Here is an 11,729-nt window from a genome sequence, read left to right on the forward strand (position 1 = left end):
CAAGTCAGTCTCAAATTCTGACTAGAGCAGCAAGCCAGAGAGTCAGGCCAGAGTGGGCTTGGGACTTGGCACTCTTCCCATTTATCTCCTGACTGGGGCCCACTGGCTCTTCTTTGTTGCTAGTGCCTGGCCCTGGTGGGACACAGCTTTCCTGACTTGGACTCCTCCAGCAGCAAGAAGAGTGGCCTGTGGTCAGGGAGGAGTCCAACATAGGGGCCCACCTGGCTAGGAGGAAATTTTAATCGTATCCCTGTCTTCTCTGCAGTGTGGCCTTGGTCAGCTTGCTCTCACTTTCTGATCCTCAGTATTCCCATCAGGAAAATGGGGATAATAACACTTGTCTCAAGGGAGCTGGCTATGAGGAACATTTCAATCAGGCGTGTTGAGGTCTTTGCCTGATACCTGTTCATATACTGCTCAGGAAAGGGTACCATTGTAGCTCAAAATTCAGCATTACACGTTGTGTGGGGAGTGAGACATCTGGGGAGCCTGGAACTGAGACAGTCAGGGGTCAGTCCTTGTCCAAGACAGCACTGAGGCTCTTTGCTATCACCTGTTGCCTAAAATGCTTCTACTAAACCAGTTCCTTGGGCTAAAGAAGGGGAAACCTGACCGGCGCAGCCCCCCAATGAGACAGTAGACGCTTCAGGTGGTAACAGGAACTCCCGCTTTATTTACGCGGGCTCTGGTTTATATATTCCGCCGTGACCAATCACAGGCTGCCACGAGGAAGCAGGGCGGGAATGGGACGCAGGCTCTGGCTAATATATCCAGCTGTGGCCAATCAGGGGTTGCCACAGAGTCCGCACGGGGCGAATCCGGAGTGAGCACGAGGTGCGCATGGGTTGGCTAATTTAGAGAGGGACTACTGCATTGCGGAAGCTGACATGGTCTTATCTTCCCGGGTGGGGTGTGTTGAGCGCCTGCGCCGGACAGAAACCTATGTTGAAATTCCAAACTGTTCTCTAGGAGGGACATTGTGTTTACCTAACACTAGACAAAGCACATATCCATTCACCATTCCTTTCTCGGCTCAGTGAGCAGCTGGAGTAAACAGGTGCCAATTCATGACACTCTGCCTGCAATTAAGAAGCTCTGCCACTAGGTGGCAATTTGGTTTTGCACCACTAGAGAAATGTTTAGAGGTGAGTTTCTTTCCCCGCTCCCTTCTGCATAGTCCACAAGGCACTGCCACAGTTGTTTTCAGAACAGAAAGATACAGAGGTCTTCAGGTTGGTGGAAGAGAGTGCTGTGATCAGGTAGCAATGTCTGTGCTGGGTGAAGGAGGGCAAAGCAGCTGATTTTGCACCAGGGATTCTGCCACTTTGTCTAGATTGCATTTCTGACTAGTCAAGTAGGCTTTTCTATTTAAATAGTTGTTTTTTGAGAAAAGGTCTTACCGAAGCTGGCCTCAAACTCAAAGTGATCCTCTTGCCTCAGCCTCCTGACTACTGGGATTGAACAGTACTTTTTAGAATAAGCAGAACTCTATTTTTTAAACACTTGAACATAAATTGCCAATCACTATTTAGGAAAGATACTTAAAGTGTCATTTTTGTTAGGAAGAACATGTAGCTTGTGAATAGATGCTTATGTAGCAAGTTGCTGAGAGAAGCAAATACTAAAGACTTCCTTACTAATCACAAATGGTAAAGAGTTTCAGATTTTAGTTTGTCTGTGAGATGGAATTTTATTATGTTACCCAGGCTGGCCTTCAATATCTGGGATCAAGTCGTCCTGCCTCGGCCTCCAGGGTAGCTGGAACTTCAGGTGCGCCACTGAACCTTTTGATTTCAGATGCTTTACCAAAGATTTTGTTTAGTTTGCCTTTTTTTTTTTTTAGTACTGACTGAATCCAGAGTCGTGCTCTTCCACTGAGTTCCATTTTATTTATGTATTTTTACATAAATAACACGTTTATTTTAGGGAAATTAGAAATACAGAGGAAAGAACATAAAAATAAAACCTAGTCTCTGTTCAGAGATAGTGTTTTGAAGTCTATTTCCTGAACTACGTGTATACTTACATTCATATAGGTACACATTAGATGTTTTCTTTTTATGAATATGGAACAATAAATAAAATTGTCATATCGCTTCTTCCCATAAACTTCTTCACAGTGATTTTAAAGAAACGTTTTGTGCATCTGCCTTTTCTTATGTGGTCCCAGTCAAGTTTCATTCTTGGAGATAAGATGATTGTGGCTTCCCCCTGCTTGCTCAGCCTGTGTTTTTGTTAGCCAGTTCTTGGAAGAAACTATAAAGGAGCAGGAGAGCCGTTTTGGCTCTACTCTTCTTAAGAATTGCTGAGTTAAAAAAAATAAAAAAGAATTGCTGAGTTCCATAAAATCATCTTTTGTCATCAGTAATCCCTCAGTGGCTTCTTGGTCTTTTTTAGTGGTAAACATTATAATAACAATGGAATGTTACTAAAGCAGTTTTTAAAAAGAAAATGAATCACCCATAATCCATCCACCTTACTATACTGATTCCTCAGGTTTTTATTTGAGGGTTGTTTTTTTTTTTTCCCAAAGAAAGAAGAGGTCCCAGCCCTTTGAATATATTTCACTGCCCCCACCCAGCTGAAAATTCTCCTTGCTCACTGTCCTTTGAAGTTAAAGCTGGTTTTATTTCAGTCTGGACTGAACGCTTCTTTCTTGACAGTCACAGAGGGGATCAGAGGGCTGACTTCTGCACAGGGCAGGCAGTGTCATGGTTTTCACATAGCTGCTCTCCTGTCATGTCTGTGTAAGTTCATATGAGCAAGGGAACCCTTGCAGGGTTGGGCCCCAGATATCTCTGTGGTACTTTATGGGTATGTCAACATTTTCTTCTTTCCAACTTGTCACTTTGGTGATCTTTGATGTACTACTTTTATAATTAAAAATAAAAGGTATGGTGGGGCTGGAGATGCAGCTCAGTGGTAGAGCACTTGCTTAGCATGTACAAAGCCCTGAGTTCAAGTCTTCAGCACTATAATGCACCACTGAGCTAAATCCCCAGCCCTTACCTGCCTTCTTTGGGTTAGCACTGATTTCAAAATATACCCATGTTGTAGCATGAATCAATTCTTTATTCCTTTTTATGGTTGAGTAACAATGCATTGTGTGGACAGACCACATTTTATCTCTACTCATTTGTTTTGGGACACTTAGCTTCCTTCCGCCATTTGGTATCAAGAATTGTTTCTATGAACATTCACACCCAAGTTGCTGTACAACTATATGTTTTCATTTCTCTTGGGTATACAGCTAAGAATAGTAAATATACATTTGTAATTAAAAATAACTTACAGGTTTTAAGCCTGCCTGGCAAGCCTGAGGTTGTGAATTCAATTCTCCAAAAAGAAAGAATCCAGACACAAAAGCCTATGTATTATGAGTCTACTTACATGAAATTCCAGAATAGACAAATCTACAAGGATACAAAGCAGACTGGTGGTTCTAGGAGACCGTATGAGGTTGGGGGAATGGGAAGTGACTGCTAATGAGTACAGGATTTCTTTTTGAGGTGATGAAAATGTTCTGAATTTGTGGTGATGAGTGCGCAACTCTATGACTACACTAAATGCTGTTGGATTGTACACTTTGAATGAGTGAGTTGCATGGTACATGAGATATATGTATGTCACACACACACACATATATATATACCATGCAAAATATATGTATAATTGAATCCAGAACTGCTACACCTGAGTGCTTTTTATTTTTTACTTGGAGATGTGGTCTTAGTACACTGCCTAAGCAGGACTCAGAGTTTTTATCCTCCTGCTTTAGCCTCCCAGAGTTCTGGAGTTATATTTTAACAAAGCGGTTCTGTATGTTTAAAAACACACAAACAAAACCTGACTTAGTTCTAGAAGCCTTCTCATGTCTTTACAGGATGTGATAAAAAGGTGTGACATGGTGACTGCTGCTGCCAAGTGCCATCCAGGGGGAAGGCAGACGCGCACAGAGATGATGGCATGTCTTCTCACTCACCTTATGCATTATGTCTGGCACCATGTAACTCCTGGCTCCTTCCCAAAGCCAAAATGACAATGAAAGGTAAGTGTTTTTAAGTTGATTCAGGATATGAATTGACAGCACAGTTAAAGACACTCACAAAAGAAGACTTCCAAAACTGCTGGAGAAAGTGGCAGGAACAACGGGATAAGTTCGAAGTGAGAGAGTAATTTGAGGGGAATTAATAGCAATGTACTTTTCATGGTAATAAATTGTTGAAAAATAGGGGCTAGGAATTTAGCTCAGCAGCATAAACCCTTACCTAGCAAACATGAGATCGTGAGTTCGATCCCCGGTACCAAAAAAAAAAAAATTGTTATTGGTTACATTTTTAATTTGCCTTGCATGCACACACACATGCACATATGCCTATATACATTTGGAAATAGAGACAGATGTGCAAAGGGAAAATGCTGGGAGAAAATGGCTATGTGGGAGCCAAGGAAAGCTTGAGGCTGCCAGATGCTTGGAGAGAGTCAGAAGAGACTCTCCCTCCCAGCCCTCAGAAGGAGCTAACCCTGCTCACACCTTGATGTTCAGACTTCTAACCAAACTTGTGAGATCAAAAATTTCTGTTGTTTAAGCTACCCAGCTTGTGGTTATGAAAGTCCCAGGAAAGGAATCCAGGTAGAAATGAGATGAATTTCACCTTCCAGGGCCTGTGGTACACACCAGGTGACTCAGAGGCAAACCAAAAGCTGGTATCAACCTCTCCAGCCCCCAGTCAGTCTCCAGGCATGTGAATAGGCTTGGCTACATGCCTCCCCCCAACCCCCACTGTCCCAGCAGGAGGGCACCAGAGAGGTCCAGAGCAGCTGTCTGGGATGCATTTGTAAACTTTGGCAGAGGAGTTTAAAGTTAGGCCCATCCTCGTCACTGCGGGAACTGCCATCTGGATCGTGTTTGCTGCCTCTTGGCAGGGAATTTGAGAAGAACTGTGAAAAGTGTTAGAGAAAGGGGTGACTCCCTCTGTGGCCAGGCCCACGATGGCATTGGTAGGAGAGCAGGCCCTGGAATCAGTGGTTCTTGGGTTGAATCCTGGTCTTGATATTTGCTAGGTAACCTCACATTGCTCATATGGTGTTTTTGTCTTGGTTTTCTCATTTTTAAAATGAGGGTAATATGCCTGGCAAGCATGAGGTCCTGGGTTCGATTCCCAGTACAAAAAAAAAAAATCATTAAAATGAAGACAACAATAGAATTTACCTCAAACCTTGCTACCAGGATCTAATAGAATAATGATAATAACATGATTCTTAGTGAAGAGGGGCTTTAGATCCTTTTTTACAATTTGTAGTAAAATATCCTGTCTTACTATGCTTTCTGTTGCTATAGAAGAATACCTGAGCCTGGTTAATTTATAGTTGAGAGAGGTTTATTTGGCTCATGGCTCTGGATGCTGGGAATTCCAAGAGCACAACACTGGCCAGGGCTTTGTGCTGCATCAACTGATAGCAGAAAGTGGAAGGGAGTAAGAAAAGGTGAAGGGCGGCTTTGCTTTTTAGCAACCCACTTTCAGCTGGGCATGGTGGCACACTTTATAACCCCAGCAGGCTGAGGCAGGCTGATCACAAATTTTGGCCAGGTCCGGACAAATTAGCAATTTAATGATCCTGTCTCAAAATGAAAAATAAAAAACTGCAGATATAGTTCTGTGAGAAAAAGCTACGGGTTTAATCCCCAGTGCTGAAAAAAAAGCACTGTAGTGGTAATTACGTAGTCCCAAAAGAGCATGAATTCACTCTCCTGAGGATTAGCGCGGGTCCCATGAGAGCAGCACTAATCCCTCCTAACCACTCAATCATCTCTTAAAGGCCTTATCCTCCTCAGACTACCACACTAGCAATTACATGTCATTGTGAGTTTTGGTGGAGCAGACTACATCCAAACCATAGCATGCACATAATAGAAAATTGACCATTTAACCATTTTAAGCATATAATTCACTGGCATTAAGCATATACACATCATTATGTAAGCAACACCACCATGCATCTCCAGAAATTTTTCATCTTCTCCAACTGAAACTCTGCACCAATCAAAAGATAGTTTCCCATTTCTCCTTCCCTTAGTGCCTGACAAATATCAAATCCTTTTCTTCTAAGTGAAGTGACTACTCTAATTTCCTGATGGGTGGAAAACTACAGTAGTTGTTATTTTGTGGCTAGTGTGTTTCACTTAGTGTAAACTCTTCAAGGTTCATCTATGTTGGAGTATCTGTCAGTTTCCTTTAAATTTTTAAAAGAAATTATTATTGTTTACTGTGGTAAAATATACGTGACATAAAATTTACCTTAGTAACCAGTTTAAAGTGCACAGTTCTGTGGTATTAATACATTTAAAATATTGTGCCACCATCACCACTGACCATATCCAGCACGTTTTGCATTTTGAAGCTCTGTGCCCATTACATGGTAACTTCTGGAGCCCTGGAAGCCACCATTTTGCTCCCGATCTTTATGATTTTGACTATTTGAACTCATAAAGCAGAATCAGACTGCCATTTTTCCAACTAGCTTATTTCACTTGCATAAAGTCCTCAAGGCTCCTTCATGCTGCAGCGGGTGTCAGAATGTCCTTCCTCTTTAAGCCTGAGCAACGTTTTGTCATACAGACAAACTACACTTTGTCCACTTACCCACTGACGGGCACTTGGGCTGCTTCCTCGTGTTAGCTGCTGTGAATAGTACTGTTACGAACGTGCATGTAGAAGCATTTCTTTGAGGTGGTATTTTCAGTGTTTTCGGGTATACACCCAGAAATTAAATTCTTCATTCATATGGCAATTCTATGTTTGTTTTGAGAAACTATCACACTGGTTTCCACAGTGGCAGCATCATTTAACATCCCTGCCAGGACTACACAAGGGTTTCAATTTTTCTACATGCTTGCTGACACTTCTCTCCTCTCTTCTCCTCCCCTGTCCTTTCCTCTCTTTGCCTCTCCTCTCCTCTCCCCTCCCCTTCCCTTCTGTTTCATCTGCTCTCTCCTCCTCTTCCCTGCCCTCCTCTCCTGTCTTCTTCTCTTCTCTTCTCTTCTCTTCTCTTCTCTTTTCCTCTTCTTTTTTCTCTGAACTGCAGATGGAACCCAGATCTTCACATATGTTAGGTATGCATGCTACCACTGATCTTTCACTCCAGTCCTATTTTATTTTATGTTAGATAGAGTCTCACTAAGTTGCCTAGGCTGACTTCAAATTTGCAATCTTCCTGCCTCGGCCTCCCAAATAGCTGGGATTATAAATGTGTATCGCCATGATGGGCTATTTCTTGTTGTTTTGAAATTGCTTTGTGCAGTTAAAGAGTCCTCAGTCACATAAGGAGGAACCACAAACCTGCTCTTCTGCTTATGTGGCTGAGGGACAGGTGGGTACCAGAAAGGAGGCCCAGGGGACAATGTATGCTCGAGGATACCTGATTCTTTATCCCCACTCTGGGAACCTGTAGGAGTCGCTTTACCTAAGGATCCAGAGCTCATGGACCCCTGATCCCACTCCCTTATGTGTTTCCATAGTTTCTAGCAGGAGATTCTGGGGTCCTAGGGGGAGCCCACTGTATGGAAAGAATGTGGGGAGCAGTGGCCTGGTTCTGGGCCTGGGACCTAGGCTGGGCTGGAAGAGTCAGGCTGGTTCTGGACGTGGTGCAGTGAGCAAACAGCTGTGTGCATAAATGCTACTATGTATACAAACTTGAGTCAACCCAAATGGGCTAGTAGTTGAAATGCTTGGAGGACCTAATTTGAGGGTGACTCTGTCCCTGATTCTGGGGTGATTGTGCCAGGTTCCTAATGGGACTCTCTTCCCAAATGTACTGCCTAAGAGACTCTTAAAGTTCCCAGATATGTATCAGGAATCAGGGCTGATGCTGAAGAGAGGGCAGATCCTGCTCATGCTGGACAGCAGAAGATGGCCTCCCCAGGTCCAGACTCAGCGGATGCTCCCAGAGGATTAACCTTTGTCCCCTGAGTCAGCCTTACACTGATAGATTTGGTCATTCACTGACCTGGACAGAGGATTCACCTCCCTCAGCCCCATCTTCTCATCTGCAAGGTACAGAGAACAGTAATTGTGACCACCTTAGTGGGCAGGTGAGAGCCAGTGAGGCACTGAGCAACACCGGCCTGGGCTTGGCGTGCCATAAGTAAGTGGTCTCTTTAGCACTGGAGGGAGAACTGCTGGTTGTGCATTGGGATGCCCCGCGGAAGGCAGGCTTGGATGCAGGAGCTCACTCCACTCGCTGGTTTTTCTAGAAATTGCACACAAAGAAAAGGTCCCCTTTAATGAGGATTCTGGTTAAAGTTTTAAAATTCACAGCAAGGCCACTCTGCATAATAACATGTCGGAAACACAACAATCCTTTAATCTAGAGGGAGTTAATTGCTGGGCCTAGAAATTCAGGGCACGCCAACAGAATCCTTAATTTCTTGAGCTGATGGTTTTCAAAAAGTGACTGATTTTAGACTGGCTTCTCTATGCATCAGTAAGACTCCCACAATTCAGACAAAGGGCAAGATTGTCTTGATGTCTTACTCAGTAAGAATCATTTTGTATGGTGGGTTTGAATTAATGGCAGCTCTGAATTTCTCCTGCCGGTGGAACATGGTTGACTTTAATCCCAGGAGATTCAATGGCAGCTCTGTAGCACAAGGGCATTGTGCAGGGCATGTCCTCACTCACCCCACATACGTCCACTGAGTACCCACTCCTGCCCAAGCTCAAGATCAGTGTTGTGAAGGCATGAAATTGGTACAGCCAGTTGCAAACCCAGATCTGAAATCATGGGTGCTGGTAGCAAGACTATCTTGTACAACAGCATAGTGGTAGATACGTGTCTTATACTGTATCTGCAAAAAGCCACAACAAATCCTAATAATGAGTCATTGTATGCCCATCAATCGCAACAAATGTTCCCTGGAGGATGAGAATGTCCTTAATGTGAGAGGCTGTGAGTGTATGAGTACAGGGAGCTCTCTGTACTTGGCATTCAATTTTGCAGTGAACTTACAGCTGTTTTCAGATTTTTTTTTTGTACTAGGGATCAAATTCATGACCTCACATTTACCAGGCAGGTGCTTATGTTGCTGAGCTAAACCCCAGGTCCCAGAATTTTTTCTCTAATTATAAACAACAATAACAACAACAATGACAACAACAAAATCCACTTATACATACATGGCTGCCATTTTCACTTGGAGAGTGATAGAACTGTTGGGGGGGGAAGGAGGAGGATTGGTGGTGGCTGAAAAGATAAGAAGTATGAAATATAAATAACCTTTATTTTGGGAATGCGGGGAGAGACACCCCCGACCCCCTGGGGTGCGACATCGCCACCCCAGGCCAGCGATCTCTCTGTGGAACACATGGAGTGAGGCACATAAGTAGCCTCGGCCTGGGGTGGAACCTAAGGGGCATTAGGGATGCACAGGTAGCCCATTGGTCTTAGTTTGGCGCCAGAGGTAATTCCTAAGGGTGGGGGAGACAGGAGCTTCCTGGCTTTACCGGCTACAGTATCCGGCCTGGGCCAAAACCCTTTCAGAGAGGACACAAAAATGATCAACCAAAATCAAAACAAAACCTTACAGATCCAGAAATAGCAATGAACCCAAAAGAAAGTAAACAGGAAGAAAACCACAGGGAGCCATATCAAAATCAGTCTGTTGAAAACTAAGGGTAAAAAGAAAATCTGAGAGACAGCACAATCAGCCATCATGGCAATGGTTCAAAGCTGTGCCCTGATAATCATACCTCCTTCTTCCCAGAAGCCCCTATGGCTTCTCTCTCCCAAAAGTCTGCCAAAGCTCAGGCATGTAAAGGTTTACCCAGTCCCCTGCACTCTCCCAAAATAAATCAGCTCACATCAGTCCCCAGAGCCCTACCCCCATCAGAGGCAGGCAGAACCTGCCCTTTGTCTGCAGAGAGAGCCACCACAACCTTCCTTGTGGTGACTCCCTCCGTAACCCCCCCTCATTAAACTCTTTTCTTATTTACTTGTCTCCTCTCTTTAATTCTGCACTGCTCTAGATTGAGTACAAATCACTCAATCAGAAAATCTTTAGCTGAAGCAGGAGGATCATAACTTTAAGTTCAGCCTGGGAAACTCACTGATTTAATGAGACCGTGACTCAAAATATATTTTTTTAAAGAGCTGAGGAAGTAGCAAAGGCTCTGGGTTCAATCTTCAGTACTGAAAAAAAAAAAAAAAAATCTTGAAAGCCAGAGGGGAAAAGGACATTCTATACAGGGGAAAAAAATCACAGTTCTCTATGAGAAAGAAATAACCCAGAAGACTATGAAACTGTCTCTATAAAGTATTTAAAGGGGAGAAAACTATGCAATGTAATTTTATATTCAGCAAAAATATCTTTCAAGGGTTGGGGATTTAGCTCAGTGGCATAAGTGCCTGCCTTGCAAGCGCACAGTCCTGAGTTTGATCCCTGGTACCGATTTAAAAACAAAACAAAAAAAAGAGTTGAAAAATATCTTTCAAAAAAAGGTAAAATAATAGTTGTATATAAATTGTTCTCAGGAGGCTCACTACAAGAATAATTAAAGGTTGCCTTTAGCATGTCAGTAGGAATCTGTATCAGCACAAAGACGTAGTATATTAGAGATGGCAAATACTTCAGTAGGTATGAAACACTACAGTCTTCTCTGGGTATCTATGGGGTGCTGGTAGGGGGGACTGGTTCCCCATGGATACCAAAATCTACCCGTAGCGTTGTATTTACATATAAAATACATATATTTCCCTCTATTTAGAGATTATTTAAATCACCCCCAGATTAAAATACTTCATACAATGTAAATACTATGTCAATAGTACTTATACTGGAACTTTTAGGAAATAACAATGAAGAAAAGTTTACATATTTTTGATAGAGATACATTTTTCCTCTAAATTGTTCAATTCCTAGTTGTTGAATCTGGACACAAAAATTTTCATTCTTAATTTCTTTTTTTAAAAATTTTTTTCTTTTTTAAAAATTTTATTTAAAGAAAGACTAAACAAAACAGAAAATAGGTAGAAATAATACATACGTTCAGAGAAAAAAATGAACAGTAAGAAATCACTAGTTGATGTTTACATATCGTCATTTTACAAATAGTTGTTCAAGATACAAAAATGGAACATGTAAAGTGGGAATTCAAACAGCGAGACAGCAAATGGTTCTGTTCAACTGTCCAACAAAAACTTAGTGACATGGTTGTCAATCCTATACACATACATGCAGTTATCCATAGCTTTATTTATGTCTGGATTAAACAAACTAAGGCAGGTTAAAATCATTCTGAACAAAGAATAATAGTATTGCTGGATTTCACATCATGACACTCCATGATCAGCACTGGGTACTGTAGTGCCTTTTTAAAAAAATTTAATTTAAAGAAAGATTAAACAAAACAGAAAATGGGTAGAAATAATACATAATTTCAAAGAAAAAAATAAACAGTAAGAAATCACTAGCTGATGATTACAAATAGTTATCTTCTTATAGATAGTTATTCAAGATACTAAAGTGGAGCTTTTAAAGTGGGGATTCAAACAGTGAGATTGCAACCAGTTCTGTTCAACTATCCAACAAAAACTTAGAAATATGGTTATCAATCCTATACACTTAAACATACATGCAGCTATCCATCTCTTCAATTATGTTGACATTGAATAAACCCAAGCCAGCTAATATCACTCTGAACAAAGAATAATACTATTGCTGGGTTTCACAT

The sequence above is a fragment of the Cavia porcellus genome, unplaced genomic scaffold (assembly GCF_034190915.1).
Source record: "Cavia porcellus strain 051 isolate PalLab524CR breed Dunkin Hartley unplaced genomic scaffold, mCavPor4.1 scaffold_16, whole genome shotgun sequence".
Classification (NCBI taxonomy): Eukaryota; Metazoa; Chordata; class Mammalia; order Rodentia; family Caviidae; genus Cavia; species Cavia porcellus.